At 32.2% G+C, this 15,789-nt stretch overlaps 1 protein-coding gene across 1 annotated transcript in view; it reads right to left on the bottom strand.

Annotated features, from left to right (window-relative positions):
- The window catches only part of ROBO1 (roundabout guidance receptor 1), a 582,961-nt gene that overhangs the window by 161,112 nt on the left and 406,060 nt on the right, over nucleotides 1–15,789 (bottom strand). The window lies entirely within an intron of this gene.

Raw genomic sequence — 15,789 nt, forward strand, 5'->3', positions numbered from 1 at the left:
GAAGGGAGGGAGGGAGGGAGGGAGGGAGGGAGGGAGGGAGGGAGGGAGGGAGGGAGGGAAACCCAAAGATTTTAAGCTTAGGCCTTGAGATTTAAAATAAAAGAAGATATAAATTATCTCATACAAAAGTAAGCTGACTAGGAAAAAAGACCAAAATAGAATGAAAAAAATTTATAAAACATTAAACTATAGCAAAGCAAAGACCAAAAAAGGATTCTAGATGCATATTTCAAGAAATCATGAATAAAATTCCCCAGCCCTAATAGAACTAGAAGGTAAAGTAAAAAGTTTGAAGAAACTACTTTTCTATTTTAAAATGCCTATGCGTTTTTTTTTCAAAATACATGTAAAAATAGGTTTCAATTTTCACCGTTGCAATTTTTTCCCTTCCTCTTTTCTCTCCCCTCCCCTAGACAGCAAGCAATATAGGATAAACATACATAGTTCTTCTAAATATCTTGCTACACAAGAAAAATCAGATTCAAAAAGGAAAAAGAAAAAGAAAAAAAAAAGCAAGCAAGCCGCCAACAACACAAAAAAACCAACAATGGTGAAAGTACTATGTTGTGATCCACATTCAGTTCCAACAATCCTCTTTCTGGATATAAATGACTCTCTACAAATCTATTAATTATCCTGAATCACCTCACTGTTAAAAAGAATTATATCCATTATAAATCATCATTGCATAATCGTGTTGCTATGTTCAATGATCTCTTGGTATACTCACTTCATTTAGCATCAGTTCATATAAGTTTCTCTAGGCCCTTCTGAAAACATTCTGTTCATGATTTCTTACAGAACAATAATATTCCATTACATTCATAACTTATTTAAGCAATTCCTGATAGGCACATATTAGGTTTCCAGTTCCTTACCACTACAAAAAGAGCTACTACAAACATTTTTATACATATGGGACATTTCCCCTTTTTTATGATTGTTTTGGGATACAGGACCCGTAGAGACACTGCTAGGTCAAACAGTTAAACACAGTTTGATAGCCCTTTGGGCGTACTTTCAAATCTCTCTCCACAGTAGGTGGATCCCTTCACCACTTCACCAACAATACCCTCCAACATTTATCATCTTTTCCTGTCAACTTAGTCAATCTAAGAGGTATAAAGTGGTACATCAGAGTTGTCTTAATTAACATTTCTCTAATCAATAGTGATTTATAGCATTTTTTCATTTAACTAGAAATGGCTTTAATTACTTTATCCAAAAATTGTCTGTACACACCCATTGACCATTTCTCAAATAAGGAAAGAATTATATTCTTATAAATTTGAATCAATTTTCTATATATTTCAAAAATGAGGCTTTTATCAAGAATCTTTGATGTAATTCCATCCCCCCCACCCCAATTTTCTGCTTTCTTTCTAATCCTGGTTGTATTGGTTTTGTTTGGATACAATCTTTTTAATTTCATATAATCAACATTATTCATTTTACACTTCATAATTCTCTTTGGCCATAAATTCCTTCCTTCCTTCCTTCTCATACATCTGAAAAATAGATTATCACTTATTCTCCAAATTGTATCACTCTCTCTATCTAAAACATAAACTCATTTGGAACTTATCTTGGTATAAAATGTTTGTTGCTGATGAAATGTCTAGTTTCTGCCATTCTATTTTCCAATTTTCCCACCAATTTTTGTCAAATACTACATCCTTACTCCAGAAACTAGAGTCTTTAGGTTAATCAAAACATTAGATTATCACAATAGTCATTGAGTATTATATCATAATAACCTAACCTATAGCACTTAATCCACTACTCTATTTCTTAGCCAATATGAAATGGTTTTGATGACCACTGCTTTATACTATAGATTTAGGTCTGCAACAACTAGGCCACCTTAACTGGCATTTTTTTTTCCTCTTGAAATTCTAGACATTATGTTCTTCCAGATGAACTTTGTCATTATTTTTTCTAGATCTGCAAAATAATTTCTTAGGACTAGATTGGTATTGCACTAAATAAGTAGAATAATTTAGGTAGTAATTGTCATTTTTATTATATTCATTCAGTCTTCCCATTAGCATTCCTGACATAAATTCTACTTGGTTATTGTGTATTTTCTTGATGATAAGTTGCTGTAATAACTTGCACAAAATTTAATAAAGATTTTTGCATCAATATTTATTGGAAAAATTGGTCTATAATTTTGTTTTGGTCCTTTCGGGTTTGGATATAAAGCACCATATTTGTGTCATAAAAGGAATTTTGTAGGATTCCTAATTCCCCTATTTTTCCAATTATTTTGTATAGTGTTGGAATTGTTACTTAAATGTTTGGTAGAATTCACTTGTAAATCCACCTGCCCATGGAGATTGTTTTCTTAGGGAGTTCATTAGTAGCTTGTTCAATTTCCTTTTCTAAAATGGAACTAATTACCTAATTTATTTTGCCTTGGTAATGTGGGCAATCTATATTTTATAAGGATTCTTTCGTCTCACTTAGAATACAAGATTATGGGGATACAAATGGGCAATAATAACTACAAATTACTACTTTAATTTCCTTTTCCTTGGTGGTAAGTTTACCCTTTTCTTTTTTTTTTTTTTTTTTTTTTTGATACTGTCAATGTGATTTTCTTATTTTCTTTTTCTAATCAAATTAATAGTTTATTCCATTTCTTTTTTCCCAATAAAATCTATAGTGCTCTCTTCTTTCTAGATTATAATCATTCTCTGAAGGCAGATCTCTTGAGGAGCTTCTGGAGCCAGCCTTAGTTTTAGTTTCAGTTCAACAATTCCAAAATGCAGCCAGGAGTTAAAGTCCACATCCTATATTGTGTCCTTCAAAGTCTTGAATCTTTTCCTGTCAGAATGTCTCCAGTCAGCTTCAGTCTCTAGCTCCCTCTGAATCCAAAGTCTCCAGCCAGCACAAAGGTAGACATGGGAATGAATCAGACTCTGCCCCCAAGAGTGTGGGATTGTGGGTTTCCCAGAATTCAATCCTAGATGTGAATCTCCCGGAAATCCATGAGCAGACTTTTCCTTTAGACTTGTGAATCTGCTGGACTTGCAAATCCACTGAATCCTCATTCTGAATTTCCTCAAGCGTCCCCGAAGTTCTCTAACTCCAGACCACCTTCCCCACTCAATGTTGGCTCCTCTTATATCCTTCCAGTGAATGGGCTTGGGGTACTCTATAGGCTTGTAGGAACTCCTTACAGAACCAATGAGCCAACTCCTTTAAAGTTGTTAAGTCCTTTAAAGGTGTGACCTAAGCACATTACCTTGTCTCAAGTTCTGGCCCATAACATCTGCAAGAATCTTAACAAAAAACAATTCTTACTTTTGTTTATCAGTTCAACAGTTTTCTTAATTTAAAATTTATTAATCTCTCCTTTTATTTTCAGATTTTTCAAATTTAATATTTAATTGGGAGTTTCTAATTGGTTTTCCTATTTAATTGAATGTCTTATTGTTTCTCCTGAAAGATAATGCTTAGTTTTGCTGGGTAGTTGATTACTGACTGTAGTCCAAGCTCTTTAGCCCTGCAGAATATCAAATCCCAAGACCTTTGATCTATTAAAATACATGCTGCTAGGTCCTAGGTAATTCTGATTGGGGTTTGTCAATATATGACTTGTTTCTAACAAGATACTGCAGTACCTTCTCCTTTATCTGATAATTCTGGTATTCTGATATACATGAATTTTCATTTTAGATTTGTTTCAATTACATTTTGGGATTACTTTCAGGAGATGATAAGTAAATTCTCTGGTTCAAGGACATCAGGGGAGTTTTCCTTGATCATTTTTAAAAATATGTCGGGTAACATCTTTTTTTCATCATGGTTTTCCAGTACTCTAAAAATTCTTACATTGTCTCTCCTGAATCTGTTTTCAAGGTCATTTGTTTATCCAATGAGGTAATTTAATTTTTTTGGTTCTGTTGTTGTTTTGCTATTTTTTCTTCTATTTGGTTTTATTTGACTGACTTTTAATATCTCATTGAGTCACTCCCTTCCATTTGTCCAATTCTAATTTTTAGTAAATGAATTTTTAAAAATTTTTGATCTTCTTTTGCATTTTACCAATAGTACTTTTTTTTTTTAATTTTATTTTATAATTATAACATTTTTTGACAGTACATATGCATGGGTAATTTTTTACAACATTATCCCTTGCACTTACTTCTATTCAGATTTTTTCCCTTCCTCCCCCAACCCCCTCCCCCATATGGCAAGCAGTCTTATATATGTTAAATATATTACAGTATAATTTAGATACTTTTAAAGAATTTACTTTGTATGTTGCAATTTTTTCCCCATTTCACCAATTAAGTTGTCTTAAGGAATTGTTCTCTTTGAATTTCACCAAACCTATTTTTTTATAAAATTGGTTCCTTCAATATATTTTCCCCATTTCACCAAACATATTTTATATTATTATTAATAATAATAATAACATTATGCTTTTTATTTCCAAGATAGTTTTAATTTCATCATCTGAAAATTATTTGTTCATATCCTTTGACCATTTATCAATTGCAAAATGGCTTGATTTCTTATAAAGTAGAGTCAATTCTCTGTATATTTTGGAAAAGAAGCCTTTATAAGAACCTTTGACTGTAAAAATGTTTTCCCAGTTTATTGCTTTCCTTCTAATTTTCTCTGCATTAGTCTGTGTAAGAACAAGGAGAAAAGAGAGAACAAAAGAACATACAAGGGAGAAATTAAGATGGAGGGAAATACAGAACTGATAATCCTAACTGTTAATGTGAATGGGATGAACTTTCCCATAAATCGGAAGCAAATAACAGAGTGGATTAAAAAACAGAATCCTACAATGTGTTATTTACAAGAAACACATGACCAAGAGAGACACATACAGAATAAAGGTAAAAAGTTGAAATACAATTCATTATGCTTCAGCTAAAGTAACAATAACAACAAAAAAAAAAAAAAAAGCAGGGATAGGAATTCTGATCTCAGATAAAGCAAAAGTAAAAAAGATCTTATAAAAGAGATGAAGGAAAGTACATATTGATAAAGAGCACCATATATAATGAAGTAGTAACAATACTAAATGTGTATGAACCAAAGTAGAGTAAGGAAATTTCTAGAGAAGATTTTAAGCCAATTACATGAAGACAACAAAACTTAAACTTCTCCTCTCAGAATCAGACAAATCTAACCACAAAATAAACATGAAAGAAACTATGGAGATTAATAAGATCCTAGAAAACCAAGATATGATAGAAGAAAATTGCATACAGATAGAAAGGAATACACTTTTTTTCTTGGCAGAACATGGCACCTACACAAAAATGGATCATGTATTTTAGGGCATAAAAACCTCACAATCAAAAGCAAAAAGGTAGCAATAATAAATACTTCTGCTTAAGAGCATAATGCAATCAAAATTATATTCAACAAAGGACCAGCAAATGAGAGACTAAAAACCAATTGGAAATTAAATAATCTAATTTTAAAGAATAAATAGGTAAAACAATAAATCACCAAAAACAATCATCATTTCTTCCAAGAAAATAATAATAATGAGACAATATACCAAAACCTAAGGGATGCAATCAAAGCAGTTCTGAGGGAAAATTTTATATTTCTAAATAGTTAAATAAATAAAATAGAGAAAAAGGAGATCAATGAATGAGACATGCAACTTTAAAAGTTTAGAAAAAAAAAATTTAAAATTTCCAATTAAATAGCAATTTTAAAATTCAGAACTCAAAGGAGAGATTAATAAAATAGAAACTAAAATAACTAGAGAACCAATTAACAAAACTAAGAGTTGTTTTTATGAAAAAACTAATAAAACAGATAAACTTTTGGTTAATTTGATCAGAAAAATGAAAGTTAAAAAAAAAAAATCACCAGAAACAAAAATGAAAGAGGGGAATTTACCACCAATGAAAAAAGAAATTAAAGCAATAATTGGGAGATACTCTACCATACTCTATGACAGAAAATCTAACAATCTAACCAAAATGGATATTTACAAAAATATAAATGGCCCAGGTTACAAGAAGAGGAAATAAAATACTCAAATAGTTTCATTTTAGGAAAAAAAAAATTGAACAAGTCATCAATGAACTCCCTAAAATTTGAAAAACAATTAATTCCAATACTATATAAACTATCTGGGAAAATACGTAAAGAAAGAGTCCTGCCAAATTCCTTTGTAAGAGACAAATATGGCACTGATTCCTAAATCAGGAAGGAGCAAAACAGATAAAGAAATTACAAACCAATCTCCTTAATGAATATTGATGCAAAAAAATTAAATAAAATATTAGCAAAGAGATTAAAACAACTTATAGATCAATGCAATATACTATGGCCAAGTGGAATTTATATCAGGAATGCAGGCTTGGTTTAATATCAGGAAAACACTTGTCAAAATCAACCATATCAATAACAAAACCAATAAAAATTATATGATAATCTCAATAGATACAGAAAAAGCTTTTGACAAAATACAGCACCCATTCCAATTAAAAACACTAAAGAGCATAGGAACAAAGGGAGTTTTCCTTAAAATAATAAGCAGAATCTATCTAAAACCTACAGCAAGCATTAGAAATGGAAAAAGGCTGGATAAGATCAGGGGGGAAATAAGGATGCCCATTATCACCACTATTATTAAACATTGTATTAGAAATGTTAAATTTAGTGATAAGGAAAAAAAAAGAAATTAAAGGAATTAGATTAGGCAATGAGGAAATAAAAGATCACTCTTTGCAGATGCTATGGTAATATACTTAGAGAATCCTAAATAATCTACTGGAAACAATTCACAGCTTTAATAAAGTTGTGGAATATAAAATAAACCCACATAAATTGTTAGCATTCTATGTGTTACTGACAAAGTCCATTAACAATAGATAGAAAGAGAAATCCCATTTAAAACTACTGTAGACAAAATAAAGTACTTGGAAGCTTATCTGCCAAGAAAACACAACAACTATATACAACAATTACAAAACATTTCTCACACAATTAAAATCAGATCTAGACAATTGGAAAAATATCAATTCATGGCTAGGCCAAGCTAATATAATAAAAATGACAATTCTGCCTAAACTGGTCTACTTGTTAGGGTCATACCAAGAAAACTACCAAAACATTATTTTATAGAATTAGAAAAACTAATAATAAAATGGATCTGGAAGAATAAAAGGTCAAAAATATCAGAGAAATTCATGAAAAAACAAATACAAAGAACAGTAGCTTAGCAATACCAAACCTAAAACTATATTATAAAGCAGCAGTCATCAAAACCATTTGGGGTTTTGTGGATTTGTTTGGTGAATCAGTGGAATAGATTAGGTACACATATCACAATAAGAAAAATCTACAGCAATTTAGTATTTGACAAACTCCCAAACTCCAGATTCTGGGATAAGAACTCACTATTTGACAAAACAATAATAATAATAATAATAATAATAATAATAGGAAAACTGGAAAAATAATATGTCAAAAACTCAGCAAAGATACATCTCACAGCCCATACCAAATATACTTAAAATGGATACATGTTTTGGGCATAAAGGATGATACCATAAACAAATTAGGAAAACAAGGGATAATTTACCTATCAGATCTTTGGAGAAGGGAAGAATTTATGACCACAGAAGAACTAGAGAATATTATGAAAGGCAAAATGGACAACTTCAATTACATTAAACTAAAAAGTTTTTGCACAAACAAAACCAATAGAAATAAGTTCTCTTTACTCTTAGTTTATTGTTCTTTTACTATTCAATTTCACACTTAAATAAGTAATATAGATTATTCTAATCATTTAGTTGCTTGGTTCAAGTCTAAAAGTATCAATAGCTTGACTTATATCTATATATTTCTATCTTATTCATCTTTCTCATCAGACAAATTCTATGCTTTCATGATAATAACCATCTTAAGACAAGCACATGATTTTCTATGATATAGAGGATGTGCAACTATTTATCCATAATAGGGCATAGTACAGGTCAACTCCTTTAAGATTATTCTCTTCTAGGAAATGGGCCTATGCTACATAATTTGTAAGTAGTAACCCAGAATCAATTTCCTAAGTTCAAAATATAAAAAATTAAAAGATACATTTGTAAAACTTAAGGCACTGATTTTTATTATTTTATCTACTCATTCATTCTTCCAACATTCTTATATATCTTAACTACACATATATTAGCCATGGGAATTATATAAACGGTTTAATAAAGGATCAGTCTAGATAAGTATAATCATAATAAAAAATTAAACTCCAAAATACATTCATTGAACTGATATTTTATATCATAATAATGGGAAGAAAATGCTAAAATTAGTATATTGAAAAGTGTAGTCTTTGACATTTTGCTTTTTTATTTATTACAAGAATTTTACTTAGGGGAGAGGAAGTAATTTAGGATTTTCTAGCATTATTATCTATGTTATCTGTGAATTAAGAACATGATATAAATTAGTTTATTAGTAGAGTTTACAAAATCATTAAAATAAAGAACATGAACTCAGGCTGGACACACTCAACCACCAGAAAGAAAAAATAAAGAGAGTGACACAGAAAAAGTTGATTGTCCAAGTAGAAATGCAAAACTATCCTGATACAAACCTTGCTGAACTACATACAAAGCTCCATCCCTCTTATACATATTTCTTCCTCGACATTTCCCATCTTAGTTTATATGTTTGGAAGTTGGCTGTTTGCTACTGAAGAAGAAATCCAGTAATAATCTTTCAAAAAGCTTTACTAGGAGGAGTATTGCTAAATAATAAGGAACAAAAGTAGAAAGTGCTCTCCTATTTTCAACACTGCAAAAACTAATATGTAGCTAAATAGTGCAATTAAATAAAACCACAGTTTTAGATATTAATATATATTTTAAAGCTTGTTTTTGATTGTGAGCACTTTTATTTGACTCTAATTCTTTTCTTGTTGGGTCAAAAAAAAAAAAAAAAAAAAAGCAATGCTATTTCCTGAGAGGATAATTCAAACTCCTCAGGACTATGTATAAAAAGAAAATCATCTCAATACTGTACCAGTGTAGTAGGGGAAGATTCCAAGTTTAAAAGCAAAGGATTCCAATTCAAGTTTTATAGTCAGGCTCTTGGAAAAGAATTGCTGAGGGATGGCAGAGGGGAAGGTTTTTCTCTACCTTTCAATTAATCATTTCATCAAGTAAACAATAATATTAGAAAACAGCATTCAGCTAAGATCAAGAATACCATACTTAAGGAAATAATATTTCCAGTCAGGAGCAGAGAGACATAATGAAAAACAAATAATTACTGAAAGACAGGCATTCAGAGGGAACTATGTGAGGATTCCACAAAAAGCTTACTAGTATCATATGGAAAGAGTCAATTTCAGGTACTCTCATAGCTTACACGCAGTGGTCCTCAAACTTTTTAAATAGGGGGCCAGTTCACTGTCCCTCAGACTGTTGGAGGGCCGGACTATAGTAAAAACAAAAGCTCACACTCTGTCTCCACCCCTCAGCCCATTTGCCATAACCCAGCGGGCCCCATAAATGTCCTCATATGCAGCCCGTAGTTTGAAAACCCCTGGTTAGAGAAACATTAGCTCTTGAAATTAATGGAATGTATCCCCTCAGATCCTAATAGAGATCTGCACCTAAGTAGACTTCATGAGGACTCCACAAACGAAAAAAAATGTGTCACCTCGTGATACATGTTCTTTACATATGTTTCTCACTATCATCATGTTCTAAATTTAACTCCAGTCTTCCTCTTATTGCTGTGTATAGAACACCAACAGGGAGTCTACCGGAGAAAAGTTTAATAACAACTTTTTTTTAAAAACCTCTCTGAGTCAAACAGCAAATTATATATAAAAAAGCATGTAGATGGAGGCTCATGAGTTAAGAATGTTAAAGGTATAACCCCATAAAGGTTATACTTAGAAGCATAAAGGTACTACTTATACTCCCTTGGAGAACTAACCAGTAATTGTGGATACAAGTTGGGATAGTGGCCCCAGAATAGCTGCTATCCTAGTTTAAAAAAAAAAAATTAAAGAACAATATTACTTCATCTACAGAAAACATCAGGAAACAAGACAGATTCCGACTCCAAGTTTTCAAGAATTACTCTTTACTGTCTATTCAAATCTCACTATAGCTACTGATTTAATTTAATTGTCGAATTAAACTCATTTTCATACATAAAACAGATTGGTCCATATATTAACTATCTATGGTCAAGGACATGTGAGGTTACTTGCAAAATTTACATTTTTTTTACTTCAATTATAACTAACTCTTGCACTTTCATTTCAATGCTTTGATATTTCTATATTCTTTGAATTGATCAATGTGGCTATTTCTTCCAAGATAACCTATGCATGCCTTCACCTATATCCTCTTATACTTTATGGTTCTTCACATTGTATTGTAATTGTACATCTGTTATTCCTCATTTTCATCAGATGGATATTCTATCTCTTTTTTCATTTATATACTGATTGATACTCATATGCAATTATTTGCATTTGACAAAATTTTCTCCAAAGTGCTATCATACCTAACTTTTCTAGTGTTCTATTTACCTCTTTAACTTCTTTCTTATTTATTTTGTGGTTTTATTTATCTAGTTCTGAGAGTAAAAGGTTGAGATCTCCCACTACGATAGTTTTGCTTTCTATCTCTTCTTACAGATTTCTTAATTTCTCTTTTAGGAATTTAGTTGCTGTACCTCTTGGTGCATATATGTTTAATATTGATAGTGGTTCATTATCTATGCTGCCCTTTTGCAAGATATAGTGCACTTCCTTATCTCTTTGAATTTTTGTTTTTGCTTGATTTGTAATCAGGATGGCTACCCCTGCTTTTTTTACTTCACCTGAAGCACAGTAGATTCTGCTCCAGGTTTTTTCTTTACTCTGTATGTATTATCCTGCTTCAAGTGTGTTTTCTGTAAACAACATACTGTAGAATTCTGTCTTTTAATCCAGTCTGTTATCTGACTCTGATTTATGAAGGAGTTTACCCCATTCACATTTATGGTTAAGATTACTAATTCTGCATTTCCTACCATCTTGTTAACCCCAAATTATGCTTTTCTCTTTCCTTTTCCCCTTACCCCTCTCCTCTGTATTAAACTTATAAACACCTCTTGCTTCACTCAGCCCTCCTTCTTTAGGATACCTCCCACCCCCTTAAAGTCCCTCCCCTTTTCTTAAATCTTTCCCTTTCAATTTCTTTATTACCTTCTATTTCTCCTACCCCTTCCTTTTTTTTTTTCATTTCTCCTCCCACTTTTCAACGAGGTAGGAAAAGTTTCTCTGTAAACCAAATATGTCTAATATTGTCTCTGTTTACCAATTCTGATGAGAGTAAGATTCACACTATGATCATCCCCCTCCTTTTTTTCCCCTCAGATATAATAAGTTTTCTTTGCCTCTTTGTGAGATGTAGTTTCCCTCTTTTTACTTCCACTTTTCCCTTTTTCTGCTACAATTTCCTTTCCATCTCTAGATCCTTTTTTATAATATAACAGTAAACCAAATTAAATATGGAGTCTTTATGTGTACCCCTAAAAAATACAGTTCTCATGAGTTATTTTTACCTTTTTATGCTTCTCTTGAATTCTATATTTGGAGGTCAAACTTTTTGTTTAGCTCTGGTTTTTTTCATCAGAAATATAAGGAATTCATCTGTTTCATTGAATGTCCATCTTCTTCCCTGGAAGAAAATGCTCAGTTTGCCTGGTTGAGTTATACTTGGCTGCATACCAAGTTCCTTTGCCTTTCAGAATATCAGATTCTAGGCCTTTTGATCCTTTAATGTGGAAGCTGCTAGATACTGAATGATCCTTATTGTGGCTCCTCAGTATTTGAATTTTTCCTGGATGCTTATGGTATTTTTTTCCTTGTTCTGATAGTTCTGGAATTTAACCACAATATTTCTTAGAGTTTTAATTTTGGGATCGCTTTCTGTAGGTGATAGATACATTCTTTCAATGTCTATTTTATCTTCTGTTTCTATGACATCTGGGCAGTTCTCTTTGATAATTTCCTGAAAAATAGTGTCTAGGCTCTTTTTTTCATCATGTATTTCAGGGAGTCCAATAATCCTTACATTGTCGCTCTTCAATCTATTTACCAGGTTGGTTGTTTTCCCTATTAGGTATTTTACATTTTTTTCTATTTTTTCAATTTTTTGGTTTTGCTTCTGTTGCCTTATTGAGTCATTCATTTCCATTTGTTCAATTCTGAATTTTAGTGTTATTTTCTTCATTTACTTTTTTTTTTTTACTTCTTTTTGTACTTGAATTTTGTACTTGTAATTGTACTTTGTACTTGTAATTGAATTTTTGATGAGTTGTTTTATTCTATGGAATTTTTTTCTATTTCCAAATTTTTTTTTTTAGGAAGTTATTTTCTTTTTCCATTTCACAAAAAACAAAATTAAGAAGTTATTTTCTTTTTCTGTTTCACAAATTCTGCTTTTCTAGGAGTTGCTTTCTTTTATCAGTTTATCAGATCTATCTTTTAATGAGTTAACCTTTTTTTTTTTTCATTTCACTATTATCTTTTTGTGTTGCCTTTTCCAGACTCACTTGCAAGTCTGTCATTTCTTTTCCCCATTTTTCCTCTAGCTCTCTTTTAAGATACTTTCTAAGTTCTTCTAGGAGAATCTTGTGTGATGGGGATCAGATTATTTCACCCATTTGAGTTTCATCTGGAGAAAATCTGCCTTTAATCTCCTCAGGGTTTAAAATCTTTTCTTCTCTTTCACCATAAAAAGTTGTCAATTGTTAGAGTCCTCTTTATTTTTTTACTCAATTTTTTTTTTTTTAAAGTTAAGGTCTGCCTTTAGGGCAGGAGAGGTTTTTCCAAGGGACCGAAGCTGCGCTGAGTCAGTGATGATTCACTCCTGGTGCTGGCTCTACCATGTGGAGTCCGTTAGCAATGCCCCTGGGCTCTGTGTTGTCTGCCTTGGTGTTTGTGGTCAGAGGCTACTCAGCTAATCTGAGACTGTACGGCTCCCAGATTCTGAGCTGTCTGTGCTGCGTTTGTGATCAGCTGCCTGGGCCTCACTGTCTCTGCCGCTACTGATTGAAGCACACTTTCCTGGTCTGCTTCCTCCCACAAACTCTCTGCCCCACAGAAATCACACAGCCATACTGAGACTGTTCTGCCCTGGGATCCTGATCTGTCTGTGCTGGCATTTGTGGTCAGCTGGCATTTGTGATCAGCTGTTTGTACTTTTCTTTCTCTCTCCTGTTTCTGACTGAAACAGACTGTTTTTGGCAATCTTTGAAATTATCTTCTGTTGATAATTTGTTGCACTCACAATATTTATGGGTTCTTCCTGTCCAGAGCTAACTCAGAGGCTGGATTTTATAATTATGAGGGTTGTAAAGAAGGTGAGAGAGAAATGTGTGTTGTCTTTGCCATCTTGGCTCCGCCCCCAGAAGTGTAGTATGTACTACTAATGGATCGACAGCAATAAGTGGCCCATGGTCCTGATTATTGACATGATATAATTGTAAGGAGTTGTAGGTTCCATAAAGATGATTCCTACTGATTTATGGAAGATATCCTCCAAAGGGTTCAAATGAAGAAGGATGGCAAGGTCTCTCCATATATCCCTGTTTGTTCATAATATTCTAAGGACTATATTTTCTCAGGACTATATGTGTGTGTATATACACACACATATAAGTATAAATATGTATATACACATACATATATATGCACATATGTGTGTACATACATGTTTTGTAATATGAATGAAACCTTGCCTTCCAAATGTGCATAGAATGCCCCAAACATGAAACTTGAGCTGAGTTTCCTCAACTTTGCTTATCTGATGAATATGAGAGAACCTCAGAATTGAATTAATTTTTATTTATTTTATGTTTTGCAACACTTTTTTTTAATATGGTTATTAAGAGCTTGAATTTATTCCTCAGAAAACTCTCTTTACATACTTTCTGAGTATTTCTCAACTGGGGAATGGCTCTTATTCTAACAGATTTGAATTAATTCCTTATATGTCTTAAAAAGGAGATGCACTTGAAGCCCTTCCAATTTGATATAGGTTATACACACACACGCACACGCACACACACACACACACACACACATATATATACATATATATATACACACACACACATACACATATACTATCACATATAATTATCAGTCAGTTCTGAAAAAAGAAACAGATCAAAAGGAAAAAAATAAACATTATTTCTAATTCTTTTCCACAACAAAGGGAGCTGCAATTTTTTTGCACATGTAGGTCCTTTTCCCCTTTACATGATCTCTCTGGGATACAGACCTAGAAGTTGTATTGATGGATCAAAGAATATGTACAGTTTGATTGCCCTTTGGGCATAGTTCCAAATTGTTTTCTAGAAAGGCGAGATCAGTTAACAATTATAACAATAGTACATTAGTGTCACAATTTTCTCACATTCTCTCTAACATTTATCAATTTCCTTTTTTATCATATTAACTAATCTGATAGGTGTAAGGTGGTAGCTCAAAGTTGCTTTATTTGGCATTTTTCTTATCAAAAGTGATTTAGAACACTCCTTCATATATCTAAAAATAACAGCTTTTTTTCATCTGAAAACTGCCTATTCAATCCTTTGACTATTTATCAATATTCTCTATCTCTTGTTTGGCCATGAACCTGAAATTCACTTAACTTTTTCCTTTAAGATATTGGATTCTCAAACATTTGATGTGTATATGTTTAATAGTGATTATTTCAACTGTCTGTGATTGATTGTCATTGTCTATGATAAGGAAAGAAACTACAACTTGCTAAAAGTTCTCTCTTAATTTAATTGGTTCTAATTTTGCTTTTGCTTTGTCTGAGACTCTATGTCTCTCTGATTCAAGTATATTTTTTTGTAAACAACATATTGTAGGATTTTGGTTTTAACTTTCTGCCTCTGTTTTATGGGAGAGTTCATCCCATCCAAAATCACTATTATAAATATTAGCCATATATTTTCCTCCATCTTCTCTCTCTTTTCACCCTTTCCGTCAACATTATTTTCTTTCTATCTATTGCCTCCCCCAGTCTCCCCTCTCTTCTGTCAGTCCCATCCACATATCCTTTACATAATCTCTTTCCCTCCTACTTTCCTGTCAGGTTAAGATAGATTTTCTTTATTAAACTGATTATGTCTAGTATTCCCCCTTTATGCATACTAATTGGGAGCAGGCTTCAAGAGATGCCCATTGCCAACCTTCCACTTTTCCCTTTATCTTTTCTTGTGAAATAATTTACCCCATTCTACCTCTCCCTTTCTCCTTCACCCACTGTCCTCCTCTCTCTGATCCCTTAATTATTTTATGTCATCCTATCAAATTCATTTTATACCTGCACTCTCTGTTTTGTGGTACAAGTTTATTAGAGGTACAATTTTTTGAAATTGTAACTATTATCTTCCCATATAAGGACAAAGATAGTTGAGCTTCACTGACTCCCTTATTTTCTCTTTTCCTTTTTTCCCCTTTTATGACTTCTCATGTCTTGATATTAGAGATTATTTTTTTTTAATTTCTGGTGTTCTTATGAAAGCTTGAAAAGTCTTCAATTATTTTTCCCTTGAAGTATTATGCTTAAATTTCACCAGGTGGATTATTCTTGTCTTTTGGAATATCAGCTTCCATAATCATGATTCCTCCCTTCAAGGAGCTCACATACTAATACAAGAGCCATGTTGCAAAAAGTTATGCAGGAACTATATAGAATTTCTTAGGGAAGACACTATCAAAGTCTCCTGGAGTAGCTTGACTTTGAGTTGAGGCTTGAA

This window comes from Sminthopsis crassicaudata, chromosome 3 (assembly GCF_048593235.1).
Source record: "Sminthopsis crassicaudata isolate SCR6 chromosome 3, ASM4859323v1, whole genome shotgun sequence".
NCBI lineage: Eukaryota > Metazoa > Chordata > Mammalia > Dasyuromorphia > Dasyuridae > Sminthopsis > Sminthopsis crassicaudata.